Below are 16,124 nucleotides of genomic sequence, written 5' to 3' on the forward strand. Positions count from 1 at the left end.
CCCAGGATCATACCCTGGGCTGCAGGTGGCGCTAAACCGCTGTGCCACTGGGGCTGCCCGCTCTCCATTTTCCAACATACTAAGCTGCATAGCTTTTTTCTTAGTAATCTGGTGCTCATTTTTGGAATACCGTAGTCTTTCTGGAACTTTGTAAAATAACGCTACATTTATTTACCTCATATAAAATTGTAATTTTACTTTGAAAAACTTATTTGTGATGTGAAATTACAGCCATAAACATATATTATACATAAATGTGAACTCTTTTCAACTTTTGAAAAATACCATTTTATTTAAGGGTTGCTACTTTTCTCTCTTCCCTTCCCCACCTTCTTGTCTTTTACTTATTTATTTTTTGATGGATTGGTGCTTGCCTGGCAGGCAGTCAGAGTAGTAAGAAGTTAATGCCTGGAGTCAGGTGGACCTGGGTCTGACACCCAGTTCCATAACTCGTTCTTTGACTTTAGACAAATTATGTTACTTCTTGGTTATAAGACGGGTGTTCCAGAGCTTTTTAAGAAGACTCCTATCCTCCTTTTTACAATGTATGTGTGTGTGTGTGTTTTCTTTTTTTAATGAATGTTCCCTTTATTATGTTAAAAGGATGGTTAACTTACTGTGGCCAAATGCTGTTGAAAGGTGAGGCCTCCTTTAGGACAGTGACAATGACAGTCATTGGAGGAAAGAAGCCTGTCCTGAGAGGAAAAACAAACTCAGAAGGGGGCTTCTGGTGGGCAGAAAGTTTGTGCTGGTTCTTGGGAGGCTCGTTTTTGAAATGAACATTAGTTATTGAGGGCAAAGACTCTGTACTTGTCCTGGGTAGGCAGATATATAGTATTAATGTTGCTTTTGATTCAGTTGCTTACCTCTTACCACCCGCTCATACTGGGGTAAGTTTTACATACATAAGCCTATCTGCATTATCCTCAGGGGTATAGGGAAGGAGTGTAGCCTCATTTCATATTGGTTAGAGTGGTCATTGTAGCATTAATTTGGGAGAAAAACCTCAAGAGAAGGGAAGTTTCTGAAAGGAGTTCACAGTCCCATTTCCTCTCCCTACGTGAATTTCTTCCCTCTGCAGTTGATATAATATATGGAAATCCTCTACTATTCTGGTATACACAGTAGGCTTCAATAAATATTCTTATTTTAAGGAGAATGAAGGGAAACATTGCAGGCAAAGATGATCCGCATTATTGGGAGAAAAACAAATTTTAATTGTTTTACTACTACATTGTGTGTTGAGGCCTTTTATTTTGGGAAGACCGAATGATTGACAGGTTGGCATGCTCTGGTCTTGGTCAGGAGTCATCTCAGAGCCTTTTATCTTTGTTTAAGAAAGATTAATTTCTGCCCAGTTAATTAATTTTTTTCTGTTTTCTCCTTGTAATTCCATTAAAGACTATATTATCGTGTTAATTTGGGGGCCATGCTTCCTAATTAGAGCCCCAGGACTTCTGCAGGAGCATTAAAAGTCACTTGTCTGGAGGCATGTTGTTTCCTTATCAAAGGGAGATGAAACCTTACCCTTGCCCTCAAGGAGCTCACAGTCTAGAGGGGAGGATTAATTTTAGTATAAGGTAACTATAATAGTAATCATTAGCGCCTGCTCTGTCCGAATCCTTATATCCTATTCATTTGTCAGTACCTCAACTTTCTCCAGTCTGCTTTATATCTTTGTCACTCCAATGCAGCTGTTCTTAGGAAGATCAGCACTTTCTGCTTGCCAAATCAAGTAGAAACTGTATAATTCTTGGTTGCATTAAATTATTTCAACCACCCTCGCCTCCTTGGAACTATCTCCTCTTGGATTCTGTAGTACTTGTCTTTGCTGGTCTTCCTTCTGCCACTGTCTTAACCATTTCTTTGAATTTAAATGCTATATTCAGGTTAGTGACTCCACAGTATTTTTTCTACCCCTGTGCCTCCAGTGACTCCAAATTAGTAAATTTCTAGTTGTCTTCCAAATGTGAGCCGTGTACATTCATCTACATGTACGAAACTAATTTTTCTTTTAAGTCTGTCTCTGGGCAAGAATACTGTTCTTTGAAGAGTTAGTGTTTTATGATAGTTGGCTTCATTGTATTTGTCTCGGCCCATTGTGAGAGACAAAAATGAAAGGAATGATCATATGATATTTATAAAGTTGATGGGTAGGTTATATTTCACTATACCAATGATATATGTGCACCTGCCTGCAGCTTAGGAATTTTTAAAACTGATGTTACATCCTTTTGTATATATCTATTTAGAATTTTTTTTTACATTTAGTGTAGAAGTTATTAGATTATAAATCTAAATCTCTACTTGTTTTAACTTATGATTAACTGTACTGAAAGCATTTGATTAGACTGAATTAAAATAACAAGAACATCTTAAGGTTGGACTTCAATAATTTTAAGCACTGGTTCTAGAAAACTGAAGATTTCTTTTTTTTTTTTTTTTTTTAAACTGAAGATTTCTTTAAGCAAAACCTAAAGTTTAAGAACCTTATATATGTATAATAGGCAGAATAAGTAGTTGGAGAGAATAATTACAAAGTTAATTAATGTTTATATATAAGTTACGAGCTAAATGTCATTTTAAGGGCATTTTGAGATATTGTTGACCCTTTTAAAAAAGACTTTGGAAAATGAAAGTTATTTGTTAAAGAGTTTCATTAGTTAAGAGTCATTGTCTGCAGTGGAGGTAGAGCCTTTTAAATGAAGAAAACACAAGCTATCTGAAGTATGTATAGAAGTTAGTTAACTTATAAATTATTCTTCTGTGGTATAGATGTTATTTTTAGTACCATCAACTTAATGATTGGGAAAGAATTTTACCTGACAGTCCACATTCTTTATACATTATATGATTAAGACTTGCAACACATCAAATTTGGGATTTTACTATTATAATATTTTCTAATATTTAATAAGAATATTTAGTTTCCTGTTCAGTAATCTGAAATAGTTCTCATAGTTAAGTCCTGAAAGTATGACTTCCTCTTGATGTAATATAACTTGAAACATGGTGAGTTAAAGGTATGTTTTGTGTTGAGATTTTTTATGTCTTTAAGCAAAAAGAAATCAAATTATCATGCTGGTCATTCATTGCAGGTGAACACTTGTGAATATATGTTCAGATTTGTTTGGATGGAACTGTTGAAAAATTTCAAGTGATTTGAGTAGCACTAGCTTTTTCTTCTTTCCCCATGTGCTCTCTTCAGTCCCACCAACCTTCAGTCCCACCAACTTATCTGACTGGCTTGATGACTGTGGTGGTCCTGGCTAAAAAACAAGACCAGTAATCAGTAGGACCTATGTTGAAACATGAAGTATGGCAGTTTGTAGGGCTCCCTTTGGGTAGAGTCCTCTTTCTTAGTATGTGCCATAAAACCTCAAGTTAATTGCTCTGGTTGGCAAATATATTTTCATTTGTGTGCCAGTCCTAATGTGATGATTTCCTTTGATTCGTGAGAACTTTGAGAAAACTGTGAGGCTACATTTGGGTCAAGAAAAACGAATGTCAGGATTCATTGAGAATGTCCAGCTGGGGTAGATGATGTGGGGAATATGCTTTGCTGCTCTTTTTTGTACCGTACCAGAACCAGAAGGCAGTTTTCAAGTTAATCACATTATTGCCATCATCTTTTTCATGTCAAGTTGGCAAAAATGATAGCAATATCAGAACAGTGAACTTCCATAACAGCTCATCAGGTAAGAGCATGCTTGGACTCTGCACCCAGACTCTGGGTTAGAATCCAGGCTTTACCACTGCATTACCTCTGTGACCTTGGACAAAGTGCTTCACTTGTCAGTTAAGTTTCTGTATCTACAAAATGGAGGTGATAGTAGCAATACCTACCTCATAGGGTTGTTAGGAAGATTAATATTATTATTTTTTTTAAGAATTTATGTATTTACTCATGAGAGACATAGAGAGGCAGAGACATAGGCAGAGGGAGAAGCAGGCTCCCCACGAGGAGCCTGATGTGGGACTAAATCCCAGGACCCCAGGATCACGACCTGAGCCAAAGGCAGACGTTCAACCACTGAGCCACCCAGGTACCCCTGTTAGGAAGATTAAAATGAGTGACATGTAAAGCTCTCTGCCAGAAGCATTTCATAAACTGTAGCTGTTGATGATGATGGTGACGATAGTAAACCAAAACAGCAAAATATGACTCTTCTCTCATTCTGGTAGCATAAAGTGCTCTTTTAGGTAGTATTGCAGATGTCACTTCATTTTCTTCTTATTTTGCTTCCTCTGGCTTTGTTCCTAACCCTACATTTAAAATAAATAAATAAATAAATAAATAAATAAATAAATAAATAAATAAATAATAAATAAATAAAATAGTATATCTTCTTTTAAACCTCCACCACCTTTTGAAAAATCATCTATGTTGTCAGCAGTCTTTTCTTGTGTGATGTAGGCTCACTTCTGATTTTTTTGCCTCAAAGTAATGATGTGTTATTCGTGCAACCAAGTTGATGCACTACTTGTCAGATGTTTACACCCTTTGCTGCTAGAACTAGCCTTTGTCCCTTACATCCCTTTACTAACACAGTAACCCTAACCATCACACTGGAAGAAAGGGAGGTACATAGAGATACATGTACATTGACATTTTTTTAGCATTTAAAAAATTTAAAAAATTCAGGCATAATTTGCATACCGTGAAATGCACCCATTTTAAGTGTATTATAGGATGAGTTTTAGTAAATGTAGACAGTTATCTATGTCTTGTGTTTCTTATACATCTTTCTTTGGCATCACCCACAATCCAGTTTTAGAATAATTCTCTCAGCCCAGAAAGTTCTCTTGTGTCCATTCCCCACTTCCATTCTCTAATGCAGGGCAGCACTAACCTGTTTTTGCCTCTGTAGTTTTTACTTTTTCTAGAAATTTCAAAATAATAGAATTATATGATATGCTATCTTGTGTCTGGCTTCCTTCATTTAGCACATGTTTTTAAGGTTCAGGTTGTTGCATCATGAGTAATTCATTTCTTGTTATTGTTGATATTTTACTGTGTTGTGTATTACATTCTAGAAAATCCATTTACCAAATGGAAATTGTTGAGTTTCCACTTTTCAGCTGTTCTAAACATAGCTGCTAGGATTGTCCTTATACAACTGCTTGTGTGATCATCTGTCCCCAGGAGAAGTGAAAATGCTCCTTGGAGTGAAATTCTTGCGTTATATGATGAGAAACTTCTGAACTGTTTCCCAAAATGGCCATACCACTGTGCATTTCCATGTCATTCGAGGTTTCTAGTTTCTTCCTGTCCTTGTCAATGTTTTATTTCATGTCTAGCATATTTTGTTTTGTTTTCTAAAGATGTTATTTATTTGTTCATGAGAGACAGTATTTATTCATGAAAGACAGAGAAAGAGAGAGGCAGAGACCTAGGCAGAAGGAGAAGCAGGCTCCCTGCAGGAACCAAATGCGGGACTTGATCCCTGGACCCAAGGATCACACCCTGAGCTGAAGGCATGCTCAAACGCTGAACCACCCAGGTGTCCCTTTTTTTTTGGTTTTAATTTATATTTTTTTGATGACTAATGATGTTTAGTACTCTTGTGTACTTTCCCCATTGTATATCTGTTTTTTTTTTTTTTTTTTTTAAAGAGAGAGTGGAGAGAGGCAGAGGGGGAGAGAGAGAGAATCCTAAGCAAGCTCCATGCTACATCTCACAACCTTAAGACCATGACCTGAGCTAAAAACAAGAATCAAATGTTTGACTGGACTGAGACACCATTGTATATTTTCTATAATATTTTTAAAAATCTTTAAAGGTTTTGCCCATTTAAAAAAGTTGAATTATTTTATTTTTGAGTTATAAAAGTTCTTTATATATTCTAGATAGATATCCTCATTATTTAGCTCTTTATTTTAAATGCACGTACTTTACAGGTAATTATTTTGCCAATATTTTCTCTCCACCCGTATCTTGTGTTTTCATTTTTAAGTTATGTCTTTTGAAGAGCAGAAGTTTTAATTGTAATGGAGTTCAGTTTATCAGGTTGTTTTCTTTTATGGTCTTTTTTATTTTATATATCTGGTATAATATTTAAAAATTTTCTGCGTAATCCGTAATAATTTTCTCCAAGTTTTGTAGTTCAGTTTTTACTTTTAGATATATGATACTATCCATTTTGAGTTAATTTTTGTACATGGTACAAGGTAAAGGTTGAGTTTCTTTTTCCCTCTCCATATGTATAATAGTTTTTGGCATCATTTATTGAAAAGACTGTCTATTTCTCATTAATTACCTTGTGACCTTTGTTGAATATGATTTGATATAAATGTGTAGGCCGTTTCCTGGACTGTGTTCTCTTCTATTGTTTATCCTTATGCTAATACCCCACTGTTTTGATTATGTAACTTTATAGTAAGATTTAACATTAGGTAGTATTTTTCACCTTTTGATGTAGTTTTAAGATAGCTCTGGTTCAGACATTTCCCAGCAGTCTCCATGTTTATGTGTCTCTGGAAAGTTATGGTCAGATAAAGCCATTAGGACATTCCAGGGAAAATCAGTCCTACTTAGGGTAGGGCAGGCCTGAAGCTTCCATTTTTCATCTTTCCATTGAGTTACCTGTCAGAGCTAGCAACATTTAGCAGGATCATACTTGGTAGGATAATAATTTTAACAGCTACTGTGTACCAGGTGCTTTATATAATCATCAGATTTAATACCTCCAAGGTGCTGCAAACAGGACATTATCCTCATTTTATATTTGAGCCCACAGTAACATTTCCTAGGTCACATACTTAAGCTGCTGTTAATGATAGAAACATAATAACAGCAGCAGTATTTATATGATGAAACCAGGTTTTGAAAACTGGTCTGATGATGTTTAACCCTGCTGGTTCTTTCCACTGTTCAATATTGCCTCTTCCTCTTTTTTTTTTTTTTTTAAAGATTTATTTATTTATTTTAGAGAGGGGGTTGTGGATGGGGGAGCATAGGGAGAGAGAGTATCTTAAGCTCTGGGCTGAGGGCTGAGCATTCTCACCACCCTGAGATCATGACCTGAGCTGAAAACCAAGAACCCCAAGCTTAGCCCACTGCACCACGCAGGCGCCTCTCCATGCTGTCTTCTGATAGTGACCCATTGCTTTATGGAGAGGCAGTTTATCTTAGCAGTGGTAGTAAGAAAGAAGGTGGTATGTGTCTCTCTGGCCTTTCTTGAAAGGTTCCTGTCTTTCCTTCTGTCGCTCTGCCAGGACCAGGGTAGACTTCCTCCCGCCTGCCTCCCTTCAAATGCTCTCCTGAAAGAACTTGGTGAAAATTGACAAGACTGAAAGAAGAGTAGAGGGATGTTGCTTTGTTTCAGAATTGTTAGTGCCTGTACTTCTGCTTTAAATAGTTGAGATTTTCCCTTAGTAAACTTCCAAAACATTTTGTAATTCTGTGTTTGTATTTTATGAATATCTCTTATTTAAGATGTTACATGAAGATATCAGTTATCCATACCTTCATGTCTCATGTATCTTTCTTCAGCATGGATACGTTGGCACTTTGTCCTCATATTATCTTAGCGTATTGGTAAAAATGTACTGAATCATATAGATGAAGCAGTAATAGTTTAATATCCTCACTTCTGCTAATAATCACAACTCTTAGCTCTTGATTGTTGCATAGTGTGATGTCCTTGAGCGAATTAGTTGTTGGTATAGAATTATAATGGGCTTAAGTAGGCCAGCATCATTAATACATTTACCCAGTAGAGCTGGAAAGAATTGATGACTCCTATTACATAACAGTTTATTGCACACTGCTCACTGACTGCCACTTGAGGAAAATCCATTCGTTTTACTTATTGTGATAACATCTTATTTGCATACAGATTTTCTTTAGTTTTTCATGAATCATCTCTGACTAATACTCTAGCTGCATTTCATTACGTTCAATGATCTCCAGACTGATCAGGTCCTGGTAAAACTCAAAATGGAACTTTTTTCTATTTCCCTCCCCTTTAGACCTCTTAAATTAAAGTAATAAACATTTAATACACAGTAAATATCAGCACATATTTGTTGTTTGTGTTCTTCACGTACATCTTAGAAACAAACTTCTTTATGCAGAGGAAGTGATTCTTGGTGGATCAGAAGAAATGCTGCAGAATTTTTTGAAGTTAAACTCTTTGTTCCCAAAGGCATACACCCAGAAGAAATTTGGTGGGCAGGTGCCCTCATGATTGAAAATGTTCATTTCTTCCTTATCTACATTTGCTCTTACAAATTGTTAAGATTGCCACACACACACATATATAGCATCATTCTTGCATCTTTTACTCAAGTTTTTTTTTTTTGATACAATTATTCAGTCACTTTTTAACTTCTGTAAACAATTATGACTTAGGTTTTTATTTTAGCAATTTCAAGCCTTTTGATTCCTGATAAACTATAAATCACAGCAAATTAAGATCGTGATGTGCATTTTATTTGTTTACTCAGGCATTTACTGTGCACTGTGTTACTGTATGCTGGGCACAGGCCTGTCCTAGGAGGGCAGTCTGGAAATAGGGATCTTGGGTCTTTGCTGCTTCTCAGCTTTCAGTGCTCCTTCTGAGACCTATTGGACAATGCAGCTATTAGAAAATATAGTAAGAATTATGGTGGGAACTCAAAATTTGTAGACTAGACACCTCCTAATTCACAATGAAATGTGGCCTTACATATTGTACATTTTTTTAAATCCAACTAGAAATAATACAACAAGTCTTCTTGATTTATCGTGTAATTTAACAGCAAGATGTTATTAATGAGTTACTTGTATATTGGTTGTAAAAATCACATCCACTCTAATGAGTCCAAGAGGATTCTGCATCTTTTTACTCATGTTTGCCTTTTTGTTTGTATTGCAGATTTCTCTTGGATTTGGCTACAAATTTATAGATCTTCTGCACTGTGTACAGGCACAGGTAAGTCAAAATTAGGCCTGTCTGTTGGGATATTTTGATTTTTAAGTAAACTCAAATATTTAAGAATTATCCTATTTATAGGTTAGCAGAGTAATGTGTAAATAAAGTGAATATAAATAAGAAACAAAATGTATACTTGTCAGCATTCTGTTTTATTATAAAAATTCTGTAGGAATGTGTTAGAAATGAATTTGAAGGTAAAATGATTTTACCTGTTTATCAGTGTTTACTTTGTATATTCGGGAAGAGTTTAAACATACCCATTGGATGAGGTGATTTATAATGTCAGAGCCTGGCAAAATGTTTACATTTCTTTTTGTATATAAATAAAAGAATTGCTTCTATTGATTTGGCAGCAAGTGGAAGCAAATGTTTTAAATTTAATGAGCAGGCTTTTCTTGTCCAACCAGTCTGAAATAGCTTCTCGGTCACTTCTTAACGCACAACCCTGATAGATTTTTATCATGGTATTTATTATCACATGATATATTTTGTTTTTTTTTTTTATAGTCTTCCCAATGAAAGTATAAGCTCCATAAACACTGAGACTATTTTTGTCTTGGTAAAAACAATATTCCTGACTTTTAGGATAGTGCCTGGTATATAGGAAAAACTGAATAAATAAAATGTTTGTTTAAAGTAATTATTGGGTAGTAAATATTAAGAATTTATTTATATTCAGAGTCATTGAACTCTGCATCTATAAATATAAACTAGAAATAATTTTTGTACTTATTTCTAAATGTGAAATTAATTTATATCAGATACTTAAAGTATATGGCTCTTCAGTGTTTTGAGAAATTACCTGTGTTGCATATTTTATGTACTAAAGAGTGCTTAATCAAGATACAGTTCGGAGGGTAATGCTTCCAATTCTGTATTTACTTTGGCTCTACCCTGGAAGGTTCTTATGATCAAGTTACGGACAAACCTGAAGCAGGTGTGAGAACTTCTTACCTCCTTATTTTATTATGCTACCATATTGGATATGTTTTGTGATATCTTTATAGAGAATGAGAGATTTGAAAATCTCTAAAAACCAAATAAGTTAAAAATTTACCACTATCACTGGATACAAAATTTAATTTTTAGATTTTTGGGTCATTTTTCTACTCTCTATACTGATGTTTGAATTTATTATCATAGAGCTGTAGGAGGATTGCCTGGCTGGCTTAGTTGGTAGTGCATGCAGCTCTTGATCTCTTGATCTTGGTCATGAGTTCAAGCCCCACATTGGGCATTGAGCTTACTTAAAAAAATAAAGATAGCTATAGGAATAAGCAGACCACTCATTTCCTTGTGTCCTTGGCAGTTTCCTTTATGTGTTCTAAGTTATTGGTTGCTATTATTGGTTTCTTGGTTTGTTTTGGCATTTTTTTTTGTTTGTTTTATTTTTTGATCCATTTTTTTTCAGGCATTGGTTTCTCCTGCCACAATGATTTTCATTTATAGAAATAATTAAGTCTGACCTTTAAGTTTTTTTTAAGTAAAATTTTATAAATTATACAGGTATTTCTTATTCACATTTAATTTTACAAGTGCAACTTGCAGAGATTCCTTTGATAACACTAATAACAGCAGCTATTACTTATTGCTCTCTTATTGTGTGCCAAGCATTATGTAAATGCTTTTCAGTTATCTTTAGAAAAACAGATAAGGAAATTGAAGCTTAGAGAGGTTAAGTGACTTTACCAAGGTCATATCAAGTAAGTGGCAATTTGCTACTCCAAAGACCTTGATCTTAACCACTGAGCTCTGTTTTATGCCTAAATAGCCCTGAATACAAGCATATTTGTGGCAGTAAGTGTAATATAGGAAAATTATGTTGATATGTGAGGACTTCAAAATTAATTTAAAAGTCAAACATTATTTTGTTTCTATTTCATTAGCAGGTCCTAATTTCTAACCTTTACTTCATTTTTTTTTTTTAAGATTTTATTTATTTATTCACGAGAGACAGAGAAGCAGAGACACAGGCAGAAGGAGAAGCAGGCTCCATGCAGGGAGCCTGATGTGGGACTCGATCCCAGGTCCCCAGGATCACGCGTTGGGCTGAAGGTGGTGCTAAACCACTGAGCCACCCGGGCTTCCCTTAACCTTTACTTCAAACTGTGAAACATGACAATTCATTTGAAATTTAATGACTACCTAAACAATTTAAAATTCCACTCTGGCACTTTGATTTCATGCTCACTTTTGGGCACAAGGGAGAGACACATGGGGTAAAGCCATTTGGATTCCTTTTTCCATTATAAATGTGGTGTGCTGTGAATCAGCATTCTTTATCCTTAAAATATTAGAAAGTTTAGTTTACAGGTAGCGTATGTAGTTTGGTAGATGAATCATTTTTCTTAGAACAGGTTGTATGAAATATAGTGATTATAGAATTACTTAGAACCCTTATCTTGAAAGATATAGTAATTTATATATCTGTCAAAAATTTTTTAATTATTTAAGAAATGACATGACTTTGAGGTTTAGCAGAGTTGGTTCAAATAGAACTTCAGCTTTCCTTATTTAGTTTATTTTCAGGGTTGAGAAAGCCATATATTGAGTCTTACATGAATAATATTGTAGACAGAATGTTCTTGAAGACAGTGTTGAATACACCTTAAAATTTTGATTTGCGAACATGATAAATTATATTTCCTCACAGTTTCCAAAAGGTTTGTGTCTATGAGTATAAATGCAAATTTCAGATTTGAGTATATAGAAAGGGAATTCTGTAGTTTGAATTGAAAAGACAAAATTTATTTAACAGACCAAATTGTGCTTTTTAATCTATAGCTACATCATTATTTCCATTCCAGTCTCACAGCTTAAGCATTTTTAAAGTTAGCCAATAAAATATTCTTAGAATTGATAGTCAAAACAGGAGCAAGCATTAGATAAATCTGTTTGACAATACAGCCTTGAAATGTAATTTTGCCTTCATTATGGAAAACTGAACTCACTGTGGAATCATTTGTATTTATTTCTTAAGTCTGTTTTCTGTGCACCAGAAGATTTGGGGTGGGAGAATGGGGCGGGGGGATTGGTGGGTGAAGAATTCTGTACACATATTAGTTAGAGCCAGACTTTTTGATGCTAATATATGGAGAGAGAAGTTCTCCAAAAGTACAATAAAGTGTAATACACTTATTATAATACTAATGTACTTTGTTGTTGTGTACTAAATACTAAAAATTTTATTAAGCATATCAAGACATAAAAGAAATTATGTCTGTATTGGCTAAGACAAGGTTGGAACATTTTAAGTGAATATTTGTTGGGTTTTGAATTCCCTCTTCATTCATAGATGTGAGATGTGTGATTGACTTAACTAGAGATGTGTAAATTCCCTTAAAGACAGAGTGGCTGGATTTGAGCTACAGATGTGAGCCTTTGAGTACGATCCACTGAAAATAGGTATTAATATAAACAAACATTGAGAATATTTAAATATATGTATTTTGCTTAGGCAAAATATGCAGACATTTAATTGTATTGCTCCTTTGTGGTGTTTCCTTGAAATGTCAGCACGGTAGGCACTGTGATCTGAAAAATAACTATTTTGACAGTTGGCAAAATGTGCTCAATTATTTAAGTATTGGAGCTGGAATCCTAACCCTAGCTCTACTGGGTAGGCTCCTCTGCTCCTAGTGAAGAGAGTGGACTGCTGATTGCAGGCTTACTGGTAGGTTGAAATTATCTTCCAGTGGGTATTATTGATACAAAGCCATCAGTGGAAACTGGATGACAGGCCAATTTTTAAAGCATTTTTAATATTCCACTTTTCCTCCTTTTTAATGTACACACTAATGTAAACAGATTGGCCTAGTTTTTCCCATAAAATTAAAATCATTCAGCACACTTAACTCTTCTTTCTCGCTCACCTCCTTCCTTTTACCTTCAGGCCATGACTCTTTCCTTCTGATTCTCCTTTCTTTTGGAAATATCTATTAATTATTCATATGGTACTAGCCTATGCTAAGTGCTCATGGAAGTAGCACTTTTAATACCCCAAATTATTAAAGTGAAAAAGGAATACAGGCTAACTACAGGCTAACTCCCTATTTCCTTGTTCAGTGTCATCACATTAAATTTTGGCTTTCTGATTTTTCTTTTAAAGAGAAAAACTGAGCATTGATTTCTGAATTATATGTCTTCCTACTAAAAATCGTTATCTCAGTGGTAGTAGAGGATAAGGCACTAGCAATGATAACAGAAGCTATCTATCATGAGTAAATGTTTTTTGTTTGTATAGGGTTCACATTGCTTTCAAAGTGCGCTCCAGGGAAGGTGCACATCGTCTGAGATAGGTGTGTTGTGCTTAGTCAGGTTGAGATCATCACAGAATCTAGGCTGTCTGTTCAGTACAACACCTTGCTACTTCTATAGCTATAGACAAGCAGAGTGATGTTATTAAGTGTAGTGCACTGCTGAAAAACGTGCTGGCAATATGGGGGAACCTGATTTTTATAGTGAACTTAAATTTTGGTATAACAAAATTCAGAATTATGGACAGCAATTTAAAAACATGTTTTTAAATAAAATTCATAAGGCTGTTTCTTAGATCATAAGAAACTTAAATTTCAGTGTAGAGCCATTTTACTATGAGAACACTTTTTAAAAAAAGATTATTTGCATGTGCGAGAGTGAGTACGTGAGCTCAGGAGTGAGGGAGGAACGGAGGGGAGGGTGAGGCAGACTTCCCACTGAGCAGGGAGCTAGCCACGGGGTTCAGGGTTCGGGCTCGATACCAGGTTCCTGGGACCAGAACCTGAGCTGATTAACCAACTGAGCCACCCAGGTGCCCGAGAACAGTTTTTTTAATCAGCAGTTTCTAAATATGACTTCTGTTGGTGCAGCTGGTGTTTTTTGGAAATCAGTAAAATTAAAAGTATTACCAGTCTACACTTGTATAAATCTTTTGAGTTACCAGATCTTATGGGAGGTAATGCCAGAGTCAGAATCTTCTGAGAGACTTAGAATGGATTCTGATTTCTCAGCTATGCTTTTCTGTTCTGTACAACAGGTAAATGTGTGTGGAAGTGGGGAGCAGTGGTTTATAGATTGTTACCAAAATGTGTTTTCCTGCTTTGTTGTTGTTGTTGCCTTTAGATTTTTATTCAAAATCAAAATACTCTACTCTACTTCTCTAAAAGTAGAGTTGTTAGCTCTGAGGAGGAGGTCTCTCCAGTAAGCAAAATTTCCTGTAAATGCTACCATAGTAACTTTAGGAATACATGGCATTTGATTGTGAGATAGTTACTAGAATTTTTAGCTATGTTGTTCACTCTTACTTTGGAAGGAAAGTGACAGATACATGTTATTTTCTAGGTAGATGTTGAATTTGAGTCATTTGACCTTGCTAGAATCTCCTTAAAGATAAAATAGCAAATAAATTAGGCTGCGTCCATTGAATACCTCATAGTTTACTTTTGAAGCTCAGATCATTTATGTCATTCTCCACTGTTTACAGTACCTCGGTATAAAGGATAAATTAAGCATTTATTTATGAAATTATCCATATCCATAGAATTAAGTCAGTTTTCTTCTTTTTTTTTTTTTTCTGTGATTCTTTGGCCATAGAATATAGATGTTTCCATTGAAACCTCTATAGCTAGCGTTAAGACTCAGATAAATTAGAGAAATCCAGAGAAGTTAATGGCAAATTTTGCAAATTGTGATTTTTAACCTACTTCCATGCATTAGGTTGTCTAAGCAGTATATGCTACCTAATGAATGATTCATGGATGTCTGCAGTCAATGGAAATATATTTTTTGTCCTAGTTACACCCTGCCTTCCCATCCAAAAAGAGCAAAGGGAAGATAAGATGTATGTAGCACTTAATAATGGCTTAATGGGAATTCAACCATATACTATAAACATATATAATTCACTGTTGAAGGATTTCTTAAATATATGTCTGCATGCGAGGTTGATTTTTTTGGTATCCTAGCTTATAGCTTTCACTGACTTCTTTTTTTCTTTCTAATGTATTAAATGATACTGAATTGATTTTGTATTGATTAATTTGAGGACTTTTTCTAACATTTTTTACTTTTTGGTTCTAGTTACATACATTTTATAAGGAAAATTATACACTTGATATTTTGTGGCCTCAACCTAAAGAGCTGGAAATTTGCCACCTCTCAATACCACAGAGTTGGCACACAAATTTTGTTGCACTTCCTTGAGAAGTGAAAAGGCCTGAAAAGGCAGAGCGTCATAGGCCAGGGTAAACTTCAGCGGAAAGATGAGTGGGGAAATTTAGAAAAAACCTACCAATGCCTTATATGAATACTGAGACTTTTAAGTCTTTACTTTAAACTATAGAAGAATATCTTCAAAAGAAACAACTGTGTCATAATTATTGACTTGGTGACTTCAGTTAGCATAACAAGAGTAGGGACGAAAGGAAACAGTTGATCTCTCAATTTCTTTACAATTCTTTGTCATTAAAAAAATAATTTGATCTTCCTTTTATATGGCAGTTCTATTACAGTCCAAAAAATAAACTTCTGTTTCATAGGTTATAAGACAGAGTGTGTGAAAGTAGAAGATAGTTTTGAACTAACGTGTTTTGAAACCATATTGCGATTACTCATGCTATTATATTTGAAAAGAATAGAAATGTAAAATTCTTTTGCCCTAAATTAAACATCTGCTAGACAAATTAGGCTTGTTTCATGAGTATTATTTATATACAATAATAGATTTTGTTTTACTAACCTAGTGGACTCTAGAGTTTATCTTTTATTTGAAACGATGCTTTGGAACACTTAAGCTTTTCTCTAATGTAGACATTAGATGTTTAGTGTTGCTGCTGCTTCAAAATACATACAACTTTTCATAAAATCCTTATTGTCTTACATGTAAGTTATTACTTCCTTGAACTTGTTCACTGAAATATTTATATGATATGTCAGGGTCGGTTCATTCAGACTTGCTCTTTAAAGTATCTTTTGAAAATAATCTTTTGTAAAATGCTACTGTTATCTTTTAAATGTTTTTTTTATTTTAATGTACCCTAAATGCCAGTGCATATTGCTATAAACAATCATGTGCACTCACTTACCCTATTTATCTATTTCCTATCTTATTTTTTTCTTCTTTATTTTAAAGAGGAAATATTAAAAACAAATGAAAAAATTAAAAACGTTTCTCCTTTGACACCACAGTGGCCTATCACCAAAGCTGTTCAGCCTCAGAGCCAAATA

General features: G+C 34.7%; 1 protein-coding gene across 8 annotated transcripts in view; it reads left to right on the forward strand.

Annotated features, from left to right (window-relative positions):
* The window catches only part of NCOA2 (nuclear receptor coactivator 2), a 295,906-nt gene that overhangs the window by 89,359 nt on the left and 190,423 nt on the right, over window positions 1–16,124 (forward strand). For all 8 annotated transcript variants that reach the window (XM_072804308.1, XM_072804304.1, XM_072804314.1 and 5 more), the window contains exon 2: window positions 8,862–8,918. The gene's annotated coding sequence lies outside the window, so the exon portion shown is untranslated. The remainder of the gene's footprint in view (window positions 1–8,861; window positions 8,919–16,124) is intronic.

This window comes from Canis lupus, chromosome 28 (genome assembly GCF_048164855.1).
Source record: "Canis lupus baileyi chromosome 28, mCanLup2.hap1, whole genome shotgun sequence".
In the NCBI taxonomy this organism is placed as follows: Eukaryota; Metazoa; Chordata; class Mammalia; order Carnivora; family Canidae; genus Canis; species Canis lupus.